This window comes from Macaca nemestrina, chromosome 2 (genome assembly GCF_043159975.1).
Source record: "Macaca nemestrina isolate mMacNem1 chromosome 2, mMacNem.hap1, whole genome shotgun sequence".
In the NCBI taxonomy this organism is placed as follows: domain Eukaryota; kingdom Metazoa; phylum Chordata; class Mammalia; order Primates; family Cercopithecidae; genus Macaca; species Macaca nemestrina.
Window position 1 is genome coordinate 125154388 of NC_092126.1, and position 20470 is coordinate 125174857.

The following is a 20470-nucleotide window of genomic DNA, read 5'->3' on the forward strand; positions in this document are numbered from 1 at the left end:
GCTTATTGTTTACAGCTTTCAACCTCCCTTTTGCCTTCCTTGCCAGAGGCTTGGCTCCAGCAAGGGAACTGGAATCTAACACAAAGAATTTTGGAAGAAGTTGAATTTTTACAAGGAGTCCTCACACAGTGGATAGATATGAAAACAGTCTCTTTAGTTCTATGAGTTAAAGGTGTGCCTGTGTTGTTCTTAGAGCCTGCCTTCTATGTCATCTTTGTTGTCTCATATTTTAAACGGCAAATGACATTGACTGACAGGGCTTGTATCATATTTTTCAGATAATATCTGCATTAATGTCCTGTAGGAAAACGTCTGATGATGCTGGAGACCATTTTAAGGAATTGAAATCTAAAAATTTTGCTGAATTATAAATGTGCAGGGACACTATATAACTAATTACTAAGCTTACAAAGAGGCCAGGTGGTACTTGGAAAATCTTATTATTTAGTGTGGTGGAAGAACTATTCTTTCATCAGTGGAAATACTACACTGAAGCCGTGTAATACAGGATCAGCCATGTGCTATGTGAAAGATGGCAGGCTTAAAAAAATCCATTCGTATTTCTGGCAAATTGTCTTAACATAATCCACATGCCTTTCTAATTTAAAATATAAAAAGTTAAATAAAGTTTATACTGAAGTTATATCCATTAAGAAACTGGTAAATTAGTTAAATCTCACAAGCTTAAACTCCAGCATGAGAAGCGGGGGGTGTATGCCTGTGTGTGTGTCCTGCTAACATTTGAATTGTGAATTCACATTGCATTCCCTTGCAAGGATGTGCCATTTTTAATTAAGACTAAAGCATGGTGGGGTATTCTAAATTGGGCCTGATTATAATTGCAGATGGCAATTGAGCTTTTGGAAGCTGGTTTCTTTAACTGTTAAATAAAAATTGTCTTTTTTAGTATTGGTTTGCAGAAGTTCAGCAGTGGTTGTTGAGGGAAAAAAAAACGGTCACCTCTTTATTTCCTTGAAACTAAATGTCACAGCATATCCATATTCTGTTAAAGGGGTTTGGCTCTGAAGACATTTTTCTTAAGGTCTTTTTAAACAATTGATCAGATAAAAACATTTGGCTCATAAAGCTGAACTTTCTGGAGGCTTTCTGTTGATGAGAGTCAATGCAGTAAAAAATGACAGTATTCGTTTTTATTATAAAGAGTACTTTTGACCATCAGACTTTTAGTGATCATAATTAGTACCTTAGGCTGGGCTCAGTGGCTCACGCCTGTAATCCCGGCACTTTGGGAGCCCGAGGCAGGAGGATCATTTGAGCCCAGGAGTTTGAGAGCAGCCTGAGCAGTATAGTGAGACCCTGTCTCTTAAATAAAAGAAAAGAAACCCAAACAAACAAACAAAAAAGTTAAAAAATTACCCTGGTGTGTGGTGTGCACCTGTGGTCCCAGCGCTTGGGAGGCTGAGGTGGGAGGATTGCCTGAGCCTGGGAGATCAAGGCTACAGTGAACTGTGATGATGCCACTGTATTCCAGCCTGGGCAGCACAGTAAGACCCTGTCTCAAAAAGAAAAAAAAAATAGGTACCTTAGCATACAGAGCCTTCTTCTGTTTGGTAGGCAAACATGGCTTTGTTCTGTGTTCCAGAAAGGATGGGCATGACAGTCTGGGTTTTTAATGAATTTCTGTATGAAGTTCTATATTCATACAATTTCTGCCTATTGATGAGACCAGTGGTTTGTAACTGAGGGAGGGTTAATAGTTTTGCTCTCCTCCAAGGGGACGTCTGGCAATTCCTGGAAGTATTTTCGACTGTCAGGACTGGGAGGATGATGCTACTGGCATTTGGTAGGTGGAGGCCAGGAATGCCACTGGGCATCCAGTAGTGCACAGGACAGCCACCACAGGGAAGAATTATCCAGTCCAAGATGTCAGCAGTGCAACCTTTGAGAAACTCAGCACTGAACAATGAGCCTCTAGTGCATCCTTTTGTCTCACCGCAAAAAATGGGCCTGGATTCAACGTGGACTTCCTGTATTTTATCTTCCCATATAGTACTGGTGGGTGTATTAAACATCAATTAGTAGGAAATGGTGTTTTCTGGAAGAAGTCAACAAGGAAGGTGAGCTATGAATTAGTGGTATAGAGGGTCAGTGGTGTTGTGGACAGAGCCAGAAGTTTACAACAGACCTGGTAGTGGATTTGTTTATGGGCTTTGGGGAAATGGACTGCTTTGACCCCTAGGAAGTCTAGCTGCTTTAGGGTAAATGTCACCCCTTAAATGTTAACTCTTCTAAGCGATGGATTCTTAAACAGGTGCTGATGAAAGCGTCTTAATAAAACACATCACACAATTGTGTTATTCCTTCACGCTGAGCTCTGCCTAATGAAGATTGGCTGTGTAGAGCCACTACTGCTTCTTTTTGTTGCATTTTGTATACACAGTTCAGAAAATTAAGAGACCAGGGAACTAGTTATTGAGTAGAATAATAAAAGGACTTTCTTGAATGGTGGCACTTCTGATTTTTTTTTGTTTTGTTTTTCCTGCCCTACGTGATTGGACGAATAAGGGAGGAAGATAAGCAGCTGATAACAACAGGCTTCATTTACATTTTGTAGCTCGTGTATCCCCCCTCCTTCAAGCACATGCGTAGGGAATTGAAATTGCAGTTTGCCTATTATGTGTTGGCAGTAATCTTTCAAAAAAAATTTTTATGTTTCAAAATCAGGCAGCCAACAGCAGTAGCCAGTGATATATGGGGCTATTGATGCGGATTGAATTTGCAGAGGGAAAATGGGATTTGGTTGCCATATTAACTCATAATGAGGTGGCCTCACAGATTTGTAATGGTCAGCCATTATTTGCACCCAGAATCTGCCAGGAATCAAATACCTTTAAAGGAGAGACTGAAATGAAACTTGAGGGGTTTTTTTGTTCCCCGTCCAGTGAATGGAGTGGTTCTAAAGTAATGTCATTTGGTTTGTCAATTGAAGATGCTTGAAGTTAGCAGTTACTCTTTTTTTTTTTTCTTTTTTGAAATGGAGTTATGCTCTTGTCGCCCAGGCTGGAGTGCAATGGTGCAATTTTGGCTCACTGCAACCTCCGCCTCTCAGGTTCAAGCAGTTCTCCTGCCTCAGCCTCCCAAGTAGATGGGATTACAGGTGTGTGCCATCATGCCCAGCTAATTTTTGTGTTTTTTACTAGAGATGGGGTTTCACTATATTGGCCAGGCAGGTCTTGAACTCCTGACCTCAGGTGATCCTCCCACCTCAGCCTCCCAAAGTGCTGGGATTACAGGTATGAGCCACTGCGGCCAGGCTTACAGTTACTCTTTTAATAAGTGTAGTGTGGATCATTGGTCTTCACTGATCCCATTGTCTTATCAGAAAAAAAAATTTGGACCCATGCCCCCAAAAAATATATATACATATATATATATATAAATGTGTGTGTGTGTGTGTGTGTATTTATTTATCTGTTCTTATACTAAAATCTTATGTAAATTATAAAACCTTAGAAATCTAAAGCATGAGATCAAAACTATTCTGGATATAGAAGGTTAAATATTTTTTCCCTCATCCCCTTTGAATTGTCTTATGCACCCCTGGATACTCAGTGCTGGAGATGACTGGCAGGAATCCTGCCTTAGGTGATGAGGCTGGCACTGGAGAATGTTGAGCCGTCCTTCCTTCCATCCTGCAGGGATTTTGCTAAATAAGGTTAGCAAAGGTTAGTTCAAGGTTAACCTTGAACCTTTACTGATTACGTGGTATGTGCTGTAGATGGGATTGGATTAATACTGAACATTTCAGCAGCACTTCTTCTCCCCAGGTGTGGGGTGTAGGCATGAAAAAGATTAAGTCAACTAAAGCTCACCTCTTATGTTTTACCTGAATACTGTGCTTTGAAGTTTAGTTTCTGATTCATATCAGCAATTTTGTTTTTTTCCCTTCCTCCCCCCTTCTCTGTCTTCCTTAACTCCTTCACTCTTTCTCTTCTTCCTTTCTTCATGCCAGGGGAGATTGGGACACATTTATTTTCCAAATATATTTATCCTCTGAGGTCAATCAGAGTTTGTGGGCTAAGAGTATGAGATTTGAAGTTAGGATAATTATAGTATTTGGATGAGTGAATGAATGAATCCATGGATATATCCCTTCATCCAAACTATGCTGGTTAGGTGATTGGTGGGTACGCTGGCAAGTTCCTCTGATTCTCTGTTTTCTTATTTGTGAAGTGGAGATCGTTGCTAATGTATGTGGTTCTCTGTAGAATTAAATAGAGAACATGGGAAATAACCAGCACATGGTCGGGCATTGTGTACATGCCCATTTAATTTTGGGGTAATTATTCTCTCCGCAGTCCCTGTCCTTCTTGGAAGTCCTGAAAGTATTTCTTGAAAGTCTTCACTCAACTTCAGAGCATCTTAGATACCTAAATGACAGATGGTGCAGTATTTGCTGGGCATACATCTTTCACTTAGGTGTTCTTTTACTTTCCTTTTCCCGAGTAAGTTAACTTTCTTGAGGGAGGAAACCAAATCTTCACTTAATTTTGTGGTTGACTTTTCTTGCCTCCCTCCCCAACACTTTGCTCAACAGGTAATCAAATAACTAATTTTTAGTTGTCAGGTAAAAAGTCATTTTTTTGTTTTAAGTTCCTCAAACTTTAGCTTTTGGTTGAATCTGAAGACTTGCTTTGAAATTACAGAAGGTAAAGAAGGGGGAGCTGGAAGAATTTCAGGAAGGAGAGTTTGCTATTTGTAATTAGTGCCTAACAGAAGTTGGTACATTTCTGTAGTTTTCTGTTGTCAGTCACTTTGGATGATAATTTTTTTTTGCTATTATTTTTAAGTGACAGATTGCAGTACGTATTTTAGGACCTGCCACCCATTTTGATTTGAAAGATTATGTTGTCGGAATTTCAGACACTGCAGGTAAAGATCTAATTTTACTAAATAGCAGGGACTTACGAACCTTGTAAATTACTTTCCTCTTGCAGTGGAAAGTGCTTTTCTCTGATTTATTATGCAAATAATTGCAAATCCCTATAACTGAACAAGGTAAAACTTTTCATGTCTTTTGGAATCTGTTTTCTGGGTTTGTGCCTTCAGTAATAGTCTTACCTTAGTAGGCAAGATGTATAAATTGTGTAAATTACTAAGCAAAGGTGAAGGGAAATATATTTTGGTTATTTCCAGTTAGTGACCACCTCTTAATGCATCACATTAAGTGCCATAGTCACTTCTTTTTCTCCCAAATTGTCTTTAAGAAGGTACACTTGCGACTGGGTGCAGTGGCTCACACCTGTAATCCCAGCACTTTGAGAGGCCAAGGCGGGTAGATCACGAGGTCAGGAGATCAAGATCATCCTGGCTAACATAGTGAAACCCCGTCTCTACTAAAAATACAAAACTTTAGCCGGGCGTGGTGGCGGGCGCCTGTGGTCCCAGCTACTCAGGAGGCTGAGGCAGGAGAATGGAGTGAACCTGGGAGGCGGAGCTTGCAGTGAGCAGAGATCACGCTACTGCACTCCAGCCTGGGAGACAGCGAGACTCCGTCTCAAAAAAACAAACAAACAAACAAAAAAAAAAAACAGAAAGATACATTTGCACCCAAAGTATAAAAAAGGGACAGTATTATTTTGCTGCTTTTAGTAAAAGTAATGATGTCCTATTTTTCCTGTTCTGGAATTTCAGGCATCACCTCCTGGAGCTGATGGAGAGACTGGTATTCCACTGGGTATCTTAATATCAGGGAAATATCTCACAGGCACATCAAGCCGATATCACAGCGTTTCCTTGATTGTAAACAATAGAATGGATTATGACTGACATGAGCCAACACTTGGATTTGGAAGGGTATGATAGATTTTATGCTCAGGGTGTAAGAATCGTGAGATACCAAACCTTGGAAGGGGCAGGAATGAGGCCACTGGGAGCTAATGGCAAATTGGTGGTGGATTACATTGGCTCTATCATGTTTTGGTTTTAGAGATGGCATTTCCAAGACTCAGATCCCTCCTTGGACAAGGTTTGGATCTGCATGGCTAGGGAGGACAGAACAACTGCATGGTTGAGGCAGAGGAAAGTTGAGGGACTAGAACATGGACAAGTCTGGGGGAAAGGACCTTGAGGTTAATTACAACTAGGCCTTGCTTTCTTTAAGGTTATCCAGTGCAGGGCTTTGATCATAGACTGGATTTTCAAACATTGGAGCAGGAAGAGGCTCCCAGCTCTCACCAAAGCCCTGGGAAGTGAGTGACTTATTCAGGAGGTAGGTATAGCTTTACCTTTGCAACAGACTAGAGAATTTGGTTCTTAAGTGATATTATCTAAAATTAGGAAAGAAAATCTCTTTCAGTTAGCAGAGATAAAATATTGACAATGCTGTGGAGGGGATGCCTATAAATAGGCCTTCTCTAATGGAAAAGGAGCAATTAAAGAAGACACAAAACCTTCAGTTGCTGTTTGTAGAAGTCACATACAGGGCTACCTGTGAAAGCCTTCTCCTGTTTGAGGATTATAAATATCACTTGAAGAAACAAAACATCTGAGGAGACAAGAGCAGACAGGATGAGTCTATTCCTAAATTTTATTGTCAAGCACCAAATGAAGCCTCTGGTGTTTATTCGGGAATGCTACTGTTTGGAGGCATATCCAAAGTTCTTCTAGCCTCACTGCCTCCTTGCATTCAGGTGCTCAGTTTACCTTGAAATCCCTAAAGAGCAGCCACTGAACTCAGGAGCAGATCGAAACCCTCTCTAATTCCTTTATACTTGGGACCCACCCCTTGATAAAGGTTTTGGGTTTGCTGAGAGTACAGTATCTCATGGTGGTCCCCTGTCCCAATATGGGTTGGGGATTAAGATAATCCCATGAATTTAAATCCCGACTCTCCCACTTAATAGCTGTGAACTGGGGCAAGCTTTTAACTTCCCTGGGCCTCTCTAGATATGCTGAATCAAAATCTACCCCCTCCTTCTTCCTTTTGAGTCCTTGTATTAGTGGCATGGCAGTGAACCCAATTAAACTGCATTTCCCAACTTCCCATGCCAGTAGGGATGGTCAATGAGTTCCAAGTAAAAGTTGTTGTTTTGGGCTTCCAGGAACACTGGAAGGTGGGAAATACGCTCTTCTTGATTTCTCACATTTTGCATTTTAGATATGAAATATAGATGTGGTGGTTTGAGCTACAACATCCATTTTGGGACCATGAGGGAAAGCCCAAGGGCATTGCAAAGACATGGGCTTTTTTGGGGTGCTGAGTTCTATTAATACCTGCAGACTTCTTGTTATATGAAAGAAAATTAACCCTTATATGTTTACGCCTCTGATAGCCGCAGCAGAATGCAGTTCCTGGTACTCAACCTCAGATTCTGCATCTGCAGAATGAACATCATAGTACTCACCTTCTAGGGTCATTCTAAGGATTCAGTGATAGTGCATACACAGTACTTACCATTGTGACTGGCAGCTGCTACTTTCCTTTTTAAATGACTGTTACCATTATCAGATATAGGGATGTGTATTAATTAGCTAGGGTTGTCATAACAAAGTACCACAAACTGGGAGGCTTAGATAACGGACATTTACTGTCTCACAGTTCTGGAGGCTGGAAGTCTGAGGTCAAGGTGTCAGCAGGGTTAATTTCTTCTGAAACTGGAAGGGATGGATCTGTCCAAGTTTCTTTTCTTTGGCTTGTGGATGGCCGTCTTCTCCCTGCGTCACTTTGTGTCATCTTCCCTCTACTCATGTCCCTGTGTTCATATTTTCTCTCTTTTCAAGAATATCAGCCATATGCGATTAGGGTCCAACCTATTACTTCATTTTAACTTGATTACCTCTGTAAGGACCCTATCTCTAAGTAAGGTCACATTCTGAGGTACTGGATGGGGATTAGGACTTCAACATACCTTTTTTAGCGGGAGGATACCATCCGACCCGTAACAGTACATACGTAACATTATCAGTCAAACTTGAGTCTCTCACCCTTTTTCTGATTACAGAAACTCTTTATAAAAAAATCAAATACTTCTTAATGAAAAATTGCTTTCCTCCCCCCCAAAATTGTCCTGTTGTATAAATGACTTTTAACTTACATCTCTTATATTTTAATCCTATCAACCAAACCCAACTTCTAGAATATAAGGGCTTGTAAAGGGACCATTTACATTTCCAGTTAGTTTTAGGGTGGTAATGATCAGCTCTTAGGACGCTTTGGATTTGAGTATTCACTTGGGTGTGTTTCAAGCCCATGACTGGGAAATATAAGGGTCTTGTGTTTATTATTCCATACTCTTTGGAGTAGTATCGACATGGTCATAGTCATACACGTCATGGGATGTTTGGTGCTCTTGATGAATTTACTGGCCATTGGTGCCCTGGAGTGCAAGACAGGCTGCCCGGGGATATTTAATGTGTCCAAGAACACTCTTAAGCATTTCAGCCTCCATCATAAGCTCACTAAGGCGAGACTTGCTTAAGTCACGTTCCGTGTATAAAAATGTTAAAATGCTGAAGACTTTACTGTTGCAGAACTTACTCCATTTAAACTTGAAACCCAGTGTTCCTACAGCTGCTTTCCTTTTCTAGGCAAATATTTCAGGCACTGAGACCATTACCTCCTGAGCAAAGCAGAGTCATTTATGCATTAAATAAATAACTTTCCTGTCCCAACAGGTTTCTTTTTTTGGGAGATCACTTTTAGGTGACATTATGTGTTTGTAAGGGCTTGTCTTCAAATAAAAGGCATAATTGAAATACAGCTGAATAGGAATCAAGAGTGTGATTCAAGTGTAAGGTAAAATTGATGGCATCTCATTGCTTCATAGATGAATTACTTTATGGCAGCTTTTTCCCGATAAAGCTTTTTTAAAAACTAAAAATGCATTATTCTAGTCTCTAATTGTCCATCCTGACAGCAGCAAAAAAGAAAGGCTATGTTTTGCTTTTTGTTTCCCTCCCTTAGCAATGATAGTAGAAATTGCTTATTGCTGGAAAATCTGTATTTGCCTGCTGGTATGCCATTAAAAAAGGGATTTGGTAGCCTGAATTCCATTTTTTCTTTAATGCAAAACATAAGGGGTTGCATTTTCCATATTGGCAGAGTGTGGAATGGGTAGGTGACTTGAATTTTCGTCTTTTCCACTTCGTATTACCCTTCAAAACCCACATACACCGAGGAATTGGAATATTCGAATGTGAGACAGAAAGATGACATTGCGGTTAGCACTGTCTGTATCCACCGAATCGTGAACCTTCTCAGAGTCATCGTCCCAGCCAGGGAAGTAAGAGCGTCGCTCTTCACTGTTGCTGCACACATCCTGCTGCTGGGTGCCAAAATGGGGCAGATGCTCAACTTCGCAGCAATGTCAGGAGTAAAGGCTGGTGAGGGAGAAGGCTGGTTGGCAGATTATTAGATGTATTTTACATTTGCCATCCAGTTTCATTTCCATGGCCCACATGGCCACCTAGGATATAGTCTTAGAAAAAGGAATAGTAACTCAAATCAAGATCAAGCTTCTGATCAAATGCTGGGGATACAGCCTGATGTAAAATGGGACACCTGGATGCAATCAGCAAAACCCACAATGAGGGGAATTCTACACTACAAATGATCCTGTTATATCCAATTTAGTATTGAACGGCTTAAAGAGGCAGAGAAAAACCTTTGGATTAAAAGAGACTTGAGAGACCTATCACCCAAATGCAGTATGTGGACTTTGAATTTGAAGAAAATCAATGTTAAAAACACATTTTTTTTTTGAAGTAGGGAAATTTGAGTACTGGATGTTACCTGATTTATGGAATTATTGTCACTTTTAAGATATAGGCAAAATAATAGTGTTGGAATTAACTTTTTAAAAGAGTCCTTATCTTTTAGTGACAGATGTTGAATTACTTATAAAGGAAATTACGATGTCTGGAACTTGCTTTAGGATAATTCCGTTGGAGTAGGGTGTGGTTTGGGGTAAAAAAACATAAAATTTGCCTGATATAATAATTGTTGAGGGTAAGGGAATGGTTATGTGGGGACTCTTCTATCTCTGAATATTGGAAATATTCAAAGTAGAAAGTTAAAACATAATGACTTACCTGTGTTTTATTCTTTATGATGGCTGCTGGCTTTATCAGGCCTACTTCTTTCTACGTATTCGTGGGGTAATGAATATTTAAATATATAACCTTTTTACCTCAAAGTAATCTAAGTATAAATATGGTCACTAACTGCACAACCAAGTCTCGCAGAATTGACAGGTTTTATTTAATGACCCATTTTCCTTTATTTGAACTCAGCCCCGTGGAATAAGGGGAATGTTTTATTCATCAGACTGTTCACTTTTTTAAATTGTAGAATGCTTTTGTAGGAATTAGCAGGTGTTTAATTATCAATGGGAGGATTCTTTATTTGCTGAATGCAGTAGAAAGTCGTTAAAATAAGTTTAAAATATGAAAGAATCAAGTAGTAAGAGAACTTGGGGGGGGAAAATGAATAAATCTATTCTCTTGTGTCCTAGGTTTGTTAAGGTCAAGTGAGGTGTGGTTTAATGTTTTGCAGCTTCATTGTAAACCAAGCCAAAGGAAAATCTTTCTGCCCCTTGGTCAAACATTCCTGAGTGAAGAGAGCACTGGCTGACATGGAGGAATGCCAAGGTTTTTGGGTCATACCTTAGACCTTAAGTTTAGATAATTGAGATAAGCCACGATTTATGGGCAGACAGATATATCCCTAGTCTCAACATTAAGCCATTATTTCCATATTGCATTTTCTTTCATACTCTTAAGTATATGTTGGCGTGCTGACTGTCGATTTATCTGTGTGCTAGGCACTGGGGAATAAGACAAACAAGAATTAGATATATGTGGCTCTTTTGTTTAACTTTAACATAAATGTTTTCCCTCTTATCCTTCCCTTTGCTTGTTATTTTTCTCTTTTTCTAGCAACATTGCCCTGTCAACTTCTTACCTATTTATTTATTTTTTCTTTTTTAATTATTATTATTTTTGAGATGGAATCTCACTCTGTCGCCCAGGCTGGAGTGTAGTGGTGTGGTCTTGGCTCACTGCAGCCTCTGTCTCCTGGTTCAAGTGATTTTCCTGCCTCAGCCTCCCGAGTAGCTGGGACTACAGGCGTGTACCACCACACCCAGCTAATCTTTTTTTTTTGGTAGAGACAGGGTTTCGGTTTCACTATGTTGGCCAGGCTAGTCTTGAACTCCTGACTTCAGGTGATCTGCCTGCCTCGGCCTCCCAGAGTACTGGGATTATAGGCGTGAGCCACTGCACCCGGCCCTGTCAAATTCTGATGATACAATGTTGATAGTGATGGTAAATTATTTGGATTTGGGGAAAAGGTGTGGTTAACGTGAAGCAATTTGGAGGTGGGGTAAAGTAGGGGGAGGTGAATAGCTACCACTCATCCAGCTCTGACCCTGTGCCATACTGCTCATTTATTCATCCCCACACCCTGCAAGGGAAGAATCACCCCCTCTTTTACAAGGAAGGGAAGGAAACTGAGCTTGAGTAACTTGATCACAGTCTCATGGCTCATAAGCATCTTTGTTGGTAAACACCCAGGTCTGTTTAAAGCTGTGCTTGTAAAAAACATGCCGCATATGTTCTCCAAGACGGTAGGTAATGTGGGCTGTTTTTCAATGAAACGTCTGCCATGCATTTTCACCATGATGTTGCTTTTTATTGATTTCATTTGGGAAGTTTAGGGGCCGGTAGGAAGGACTCAACTTGGGAAATAGAGGCATTTGTGCCTTCAAGCAGTTCACTCAAGGCACCTGCATGAACTTCCAGATGTCCTAAGTTAGATTAATTTATTTATTTATTTTGAGACGGAGTCTCGCTCTGTCATCCAGGCTGGAGTGCAATGGCGTGATTTTGGCTCACTGCAACCTCTGCCTCCTGGGTTCAAGTGATTCTCCTGCCTCAGCCTCCTGAGTAGCTGGCATTACAGGCACACACCACCATGCCTGGCTAATTTTTGTGTTTTTAGTAGAGATGAGATTTCACCATGTTGGCCAGGCTGGTCTTGAAACTCCTGACCTTGTGATCTGCCCGCCTTGGCTTCCTAAAGTGCTGAGATTACAGGTGTAAACTACTGCACCCGGCCCCTAAGTTAGATTTATACCTCAAATATTTTCTGGGTAAAAGAGGGTCCTAGGAAGGACAGACAGACAGACGCTGTTAGGTTTAATTGCTGTGAAATTACTTTCCTAGCTCTTTATCTGCACTGCTGCTTTGTTTTAACATCAAAGTTGAGAACGTCTCCATGGTGTAGTAGAGAGAGATCGTTGTGAAGAAAGGTCCTTGCCAGCTGTGGGCATTGACAGGAAGGCACTCTCTTCCTAAACCTTATAACTGATGCTGCTTTTGTGGTCTCAGGTAAGAAGGAGAAAAAAGGGGTAAAAGTTTACTGTAGATTCTTCAGAAGGCATGTGGCATTTGTGAAGTCATAATAAAAGATAGATCCAGTGGATCTCCTACAGGCTCTCTATGTTAACCAACGTTGTAAGGGTAACATGTCTTCAGCTTTAGGCTCTTTTTCGAGGGCCTGTCTGTCAAACTGATGGGCCACCATGCCAGAAATGAAGTCTGATGTTAAAATATTTGTTCAACAGAAAGTGGATGGAGAGCAGCATTTTCAAGGAATGGACAATAAACCATAGAATTGGAGAAGTTACTCAAATTTTGGTAATGTGCCCAAAGACCCTGGACATGGCCTTATGACTGAGACATGCATTTAAGTGGTGTTTCTTGGCCTTAGGATGCTAGGAATTGGTTGGCTGGATGTGTGCTTTAAATAGATATTATTGGTTCAAAATAAAATGATAGGGTAAGAACTGTAAATGCCTCCTAGACCATATTCTGAGTCTTTTTTATGGAGTTGTAGATAGAGCAGATTTTGAGATAGGTATTCATTAAGAGATATTGTCATGAAATTCCTTCTCATGGGATTGACTTGAGCTAACTTGCATAATGTTAACAAATTCCACTATTCTGGCTTTCCACCTTCCTGTATGAATATGGAAGTTACACAGAAATAATTAAGTTTTCTTAGTGTTTTAAGTGCTAAACTGTAACATATCTGTTAATACTTTAGTATTGTGTGCTTTCCTATTAATATGGCTTTTTCCCAAGTAAAAGATGTTTTTTCCTGTCATCCTTCCTGATCAGGGAAAAGAAAACAGTTTCTGTTTCTTTGGAGAGCTCTTTAGGGGATCTTTTTAAAGATTGACTCAACTTAAGGAATTTTTCAGTTGAACTGACATTCATTGCAGTGGGTTTGTGGTTTAGCATGGTTCAAAGTATTTATCATCTCAAGTCTCTTTTACCACAAAAGAAATAAATATTCGCACACTTGCCCCAAAGTGCTATAGTGGTTGTCAGCTACTTAAAAAATGTATTTTTAGCCAGGCGCGGTGGCTCACGCCTGCAATCCCAACACTTTGGGAGGCCAACGTGGGCGGTTCATGAGGTCAGGAGTTCGAGACCAGCCTGGCCAATGTGGTGAAACCCCATCTGTAATAAAATACAAAAATTAGCTGGATGTGGTGGCACGTGCCTGTAGTCCCAGCTACTCAGGAGGCTGAGGCAGAAGAATTGCTTGAACCCAGGAGGCAGAGGTTGCAGTGAGCCAAGATCGGGTGACTGCACTCCAGCCTGGGCGACAGAGCAAGACTGTCGCAAAATATATATATATATATATATATATATATATATATATATATATATATATATATATATATATTTAAGATAAATGAAAATTCAGATCTTCAGACTATTGGAAGCAGGTAATTGTTATCATAAGCGAGGAAGCAGGGCTGACCATTAAAGTTTTTTATTACTATCTTGAAATTGTATGGTAAGATTAAAAAAAAAAATAATGGGTAGCAACCTTTTGCCAGGTGTAAAAATTTCTACCAGATTTGTTAAATTAGTATGGTAGTCTGCCCTTATCTGCGGTTTTGCTTTCTGTGGTTTCAGTTATCTGCAGTTGACTGCATTCTGAAAATAGGTGAATATAGTATGATAGTATATTTTGAGAGAGAGACACCAAGACTATATTCACATAACTTTTATTACTGTTCGCTGCTATACCTGTTCTGTCTTAGTAGTTACTGTTAGTCTCTTACTGTGCCTACTTTATAAATGAAACTTTATCATGGGTATAGTTGTATAGAAAAACCACGGTGTATATAGAACTCAGTTCCATCCAGGGTTTCAGGCATCCACTAGGGGTCTCGGAATGTATCCCCCTCGGATAAGGAGTGGGTGTGCTGTATATTATTTTCTAAAAACTGCATTTGTTATATACAAATCCATAGTGCCAAAGTTTTTAAGCTCTGCATTTTCAAAAGTAGTTTAAATACTATAAAAGTGCTTATTCTACTCAGTTGTTGGGGAGACTATTTCTGGATCAGTAAGAGAAAAGGGAAATTGCAAGTACATGAAACGTTTCCCCGTGGTTTTTTGTGTGTGTGTGATGTAGGCACTGGAGGTACAGATATAAACAAGATACGGAACCTCCCTTCAAGGAATTTATAATCCAGTGACAAAGAGGGAAACGTAAATAATCAGTTGCAATAAAATGATGCAGATGCTCTAATGGTAGCCTGGATTGGAGGCAGTGGGAGCCACACATAGGGAGCGATCAGTTCTGCAAAGATGAGATTTGGGTCAAGAATCTATAGTCAGCTGGGTGCCATGGCTCACCCCTATAATCCTAACACTTTGGGAGGCTGAGTTGGGCAGATTGCTGAAGCCCAGGAGTTCGAGACCAGCCTGGGCAACATGGCTAAACCTCACCTGTACAAAAATACCAAAAAAATTAGCTGGGCATGGTGGCGTGCGTCTCTAGTCCTAGCTACTTTGCAGGCTGAGGCAGGAGGATCACTTGAGCCTGGGTAGGTCAAGGCTGCAGTGAACCATGATTGTGCCATTGCACTCCAGTCTGGGCAACAGAGTGGGACCCTGTTACACACACACACACACACACACACACACACACACACACGAATCTGTAGTCTAGAGGAAGGTATAAGGCACATAGGTAATGCTTATAATTGATAGGAAGTGATGAGTATGAAAGGAGGATGACAGATAAAGTGCTCTTTGTTTCTAGAGAAATAAATCACTTCTGTTCTAGGATATTAGGGAAGGCGTCAGGGAGGAGGATGATCATTTTGCTATATGTTCAGCAGTCATTTGCAGATGAGATCAGGCATGTTCAGGGTGGCATGGCCATAGACATAGCAGCCACTGGCAGTTTGCAAAGAGCTTTCAAGTACATCATCTGCTAGTTATTTGGAAACCCTAGGAGGCAGTTGTGATAATTTAGATAAGGACCCAGAGAGGTGGGGCAACATACCAAGGGCCACCCAGCAAGTCATGATGTAAGCATGTAGTTAAGTTGAGCATTTCTGACCAATTATTTCACAAAAAACTAGAGTCATTACATCACTTTCCTTCATCCCCTTCATCCCCCTCCCCTCCCTGCCCATGGCATCACATTACATGTAGGGTAAAGCTTTCACTCTGGACAATGTTCTGCAAGATTCCACATGATCCAGTTTCTGCTTTCCTCCAGGACTAGCCCTCTTGCTTACCTTGCATGCCGGCTGTTGCCAGAATTTATGAAACTTGTTTCCACCCCAGAGTTCTCACACATGCTGTTCCAGTTACATAGAAAGAGTCATCCCCACCATCCTTCTTCTTGATTGGGCACATTGTTAGAATGTCACCTCCTCAGGGAGACTTCCCTGATCTTTGTATCTAAAGCACATCCCATCCTCCCATGAGTTTGCATCTCCCTTCTCTGTTTTATGTTTGTTATGGCACTTAGCACTATCAGAAGTTGTCCTTATTGTTCATTTGTGTGTTGTCTTGTATTCCCAACTGGAGTGTGAGTTTCATGATGGTAGTGGCAGGGATTCTTTGTTCACTACTGTTTCCCCCAGTACTTGAAATATAGGAAGCACTTGGTAAGCATTTGTTAATCAAATAAATGAATCTGTAGTGGCTTAGGGTACAATGACAAGTAGTTTTCCAAGAGCCGGAAATGAAAGTCATTGGGATGAGTTATAGATGTAGCTTATAGATTGGAAATTTGGAATTTATTTGGGACAAAATTATGTGAAACACAGCTTTTAATTTCATTTTTGAATTGTTCATTGCTAATGTATAAAAATACGGTTGTTTTTTTGTATATTTATCTTGTATCCTACAACATTGATGAACTCCTTTATGATCTCTGATAGTATTTTTTGTGGATTCCTTAAGATTTTCTGTATACGAGATTATGTCATTTGAAAATAGAAATAGCTTTACTTCTTCTTTTCCAATCGGGATGCCTTTTATTTCTTTTCTTGCCTAATTGCTCTGGCTAGAACCTCAGTGTAGAAGTGAGGTGGCCTCCAGAATAGAAGTGGTGAGATCAGACATCCTTATCTTGTACCTTATCTTAGGAGGAAAAATAAATAATCTTTTACTATGTAGTATGATGTTAGCTGTGAGTTTTTAATAGATGCCCTTTTTCAGGTTGAGGAAGTTCTCTGTTATTCCTAGTTTGTTAAGTGGTTTTTTTTTTTGGTGGTGGTGTTTTTAAGAAAGGGTCTCACTGTCACCCAGGCTGGAGTGCAGTGGTGTGATCTCAGCTCACTGCAACCTCCACGTCCTGGGTTCAAGCAATTCTTATGCCTCAGCTTCCCAAGTAGCTGGAATTACAGTCGTGTGCCACCACATGCACCATATGATCTATATACATAAATTTCTTACTGAAGCAAAAATACCTAAAGTGCCAGTATTACAGGTGTGAGCCACCATACCCCTGCGTGTTTTTTTTTTTTTTTTTTTTTTTTTTTGGAGATAGTCTTGCGCTGTCACCTGGCTGGAGTGCAGTGGTGCAATCTTAGCTCACTGCAGCTTCCACCTCCCAGGTTCAAGTGATTCTTGTGGCCTCAGCCTCCCAAGTAGCTGGGATTACAGGTGCCCACCACGACGCCTGGCTAATTTTTTTGTATTTTTAGTAGAGATGGGGTTTCACTCTGTTGGCCAGGCTGGTCTTGAACTCCTGACCTTGTGATCTGCCGCTTTGACCTCCCAAAGTGTTGAGATTACAGGCGTAAGCCACCGTGCCCAGCACTGTGTTTTTTGTTTTTTAAACCATGAAGTTGTGTTGGATTTTATATATTCTTTTTCTGTGGAAATCTAAACTTTAGGCTAGAGTTCTTTTTAAAGCAGATAGCAGGACAAAACTTCTTGACCATTACTCAGCAGAGGTTTGAAAGTTTCCCCTCTTCTCCTGTGAGGTCACTAAGCATTTGTTGCAGAGTTAACTGAGGAGAATGCCTGTGCTTATCCTCTGGGAACAACTGTAATGATGGGATGTTTCTCTATAAGTCAGAGAAATAAACTGCTGGAATGTGATGCTGTATCTGATATGCTGTGTTTGTTTTGCCAGTGTAATACTGTCACAACACTGTTGAGTGAGCTGATTTCAAGCTGTTGATACAGTTCAGACCTTGGCAGTTCTCTAATCTCCTTGACACTTTAGTGTTTGATTGCATTCGTTTGCCCTGCAAATAGTCGACAGTGTAAGTGATCTCAAAGTGAGAATATATCTAAAGTCTGTATTTGTAATAGACAAGGTTCGAAGGAGAGCTGAGACCTTGTAAAATTCACATACGGACTTCCTGAGCGTGCAATAAAGACTTGACTTCCGCTTGATGGAGCCTGTCAAACAGCCATATTACAGGCATGATTTGGTTGCATGGGACTTCTATTCTTAACGTTAAAATAAAATCCAATAAAATGAGTTGGCGAAAATCAAGCTGTCAGGGATGCTAAAAATCTTGTTTTAATGAAATGCTATGAGAAGGGCTTATTATGTTGTTTAGTTTTTACCAATTACCCTATAAAGTATTAATTTATATATATATGTTATATATATAAATGATTATTATTAGAGACAGAGTCTCACTCTATCACCCAGGTTGGAGTGCAGTGGCATGATCTCAGCTCACTGCAACCTTGGCCTCCCAGGTTTAAGTGATCCTCCCATCTCAGCCTCCTGAGTAGCTGGGACTACAGGCATGTGCCACCACACCTGGCTAATTTTTGTATTTTTTTGTAGAGATGGGTTTTCACCATGTTACCTAGGCTGGTTTCAAACTCTTGAGCTCAAGCGATCTGCCCTCTTTGGCCTCCCAAAGTGCTGGGATTACACATGTGAACCACTGCACTTAGCCTATATTATTAATACTACTATTATTATTATTGACTTCATTTTACAAAACAGAAAATTTGAGTCTTAGGCTGATTGCTTCCCTAAGGCTAAGGTGGCCTATGGATTTGATTCCAGGTAGCCTATCTCCACATTTTGTACTCTTGAACATATTCTAATTTATTTACTAATTCCTTAGTCACTTAAATGTCATCCATGACAAATATTAGAGTTTTGGTATCTCAGAGATGGTTCCTTAGAGCTCTCAGCCCTAAATGGAAATACATCTTTTTGATAGTGTATTTTACTTTATTTTCCAAATCCCAAGCATCTGTGAAATTAGTAGTGTTCTTGACCAACAGTTAAATAGCCTCTGCTTGAATGCTTCTAATACTTGAGAGCTCACTACTTCATAGTGACAACCTTTTTGATTCTTACATAAATTCTTCCTAACTTTGAGCCATCCTGAAGGTCAGTTTAGCTTTCCTATCATCTAAAGTACTGTATATTGCTGTCTGAAAACACACAGACAACTAAATGCTCCAGTTGCTTTTTTTCCTTTTTGGTAGCAGCTTTATTGAGATAGAATTCATACAGTATACAATTTACTCATTTAAAGTATTCTGCATATTTTCAAAGAGTTGTATAATGATCTTACTTTAGAACATTTTTTATTATACCCCAAAGAAACCTTATACCCATTAGCAGTTACCTATTTTCGTTGAACACCTCTAGCCCTAAGCATATACTACTTACTATCTGATTTTATAAATTTGCCTGTTTTGGACATTTCATTTAATAGGTGGTCTTTTGTGTCTGACTTCTTTCACTTGGCAAAATATTTTCAAGGTTCATCTATCTTGTTGTATTATATCTTCTTGTATTAGTATTTTTTTTTTTGAGACAGTCTTGCTCTGTCGCTTAGGCTGGAGTGCAGTGGCACAATCTTGGCTAAGTACAACTTCTGCCTCCCGGATTCAAGCAATTCTCTTGCCTCAGCCTCCTGAGTAGCTGGGATTATAGGCATGCGCCACCACGCCCGGCTAATTTTTGTATTTTTAGTAGAGAAGGGATTTCACCATGTTGGTCAGGCTGGTCTCAAACTCCTGACCTTGTGATCCACCCGCCTCGGACTCCCAAAGTGCTGGGGTTACAGGTGTGAGCCACTGCGCCCAGCGTATCAGTACTTTTTTGTTGTATTTTTAGTAGAGACCAGGTTTCACCATGTTGGTCAGGCTGGTCTCAAACTCCCGGCCTCAAGTGATCTGCCTGCCGTGGCCTCCCAAAGTGCTGGGATTACAGGCGTGAGCTACTGTGCCCAGCCTTGTTGTATCAATACTTCATTTCTTTTATGGACAAATAAAAGTCCACCGTATGGATACACCACATTTTGTTTATATACTCATTTCTTTATGGGTATTTGGGTAGTTTCCACTTTTGACTATTATGAATAGTGCTGGTCTAAACATTTGTTTCAAATGCTTTCTTTTGTATGAAACGCTGCTCTTTCTGCTCCTGCACTGTAGTGATGTTTTGGTTAATCTGAATGTAGTATTTTACTTTGTAAAATCTCATACTGTTGGTGTTAGTCTGGTTCCACCTTGCTGGAAGTTTGAAATTTTGATTCTTTGATTGATCATATGATTTGTTCATTTCAACCTTGGGTACTATGCCAGTTGGTTAAATCTCCATTCTCCGTCCTCATCCATATCAGTGATCAATATACTGATTGCTGAGTGGGGTGGCCTCTCGACCACATAGCTTATTACTGTGGAGGAAGGAGAGTCTTCTCTTAGCCATTGTTCTGTGTGAAATTGGCGGACTAAAACATTTTTATATTCACATGCAATATTTTCAATTCTAAACATCCTTATGTTTGTACCGGAACTAAGATGTCCTGGCATTATGGGATTATTCATGTCAGTTGCTTATCTCTGGTCAGGTAGTTGTTTCATCCAGCAGCTCAGACCAGAATTTGAATTCTGGCTCTTGTCCTACTTATTATCAGAATGACCTTGGGCAAGTGACTTGAAGGTTAACTTGGGTAATTTTCTCATCCGGATAGTGCGGATAGTAGAAGGACTTAACCTCACAAAGTTTTTGAGAGGACCAAGTGAAGCAGTCCACAAAACGCACTCATCATGTGCTGGGCACATTGGTAAGGGCTGGATTTCAAGGATGAAAACGGAGGCCAGAGAACTTTCTGTGGCTTTCTGAATGTCAAAACCGAGACTGTGCAGATCAAGCAGAACACTTTCTGTTCCTTCCGAGCCGCGTTCC

The 20470-nt window shown here is 40.3% G+C and overlaps 1 protein-coding gene across 5 annotated transcripts in view; it reads left to right on the top strand.

Moving 5' to 3' along the window:
* The window catches only part of LOC105483138 (protein tyrosine phosphatase receptor type G), a 745674-nt gene that overhangs the window by 55652 nt on the left and 669552 nt on the right, over positions 1-20470 (top strand). The window lies entirely within an intron of this gene.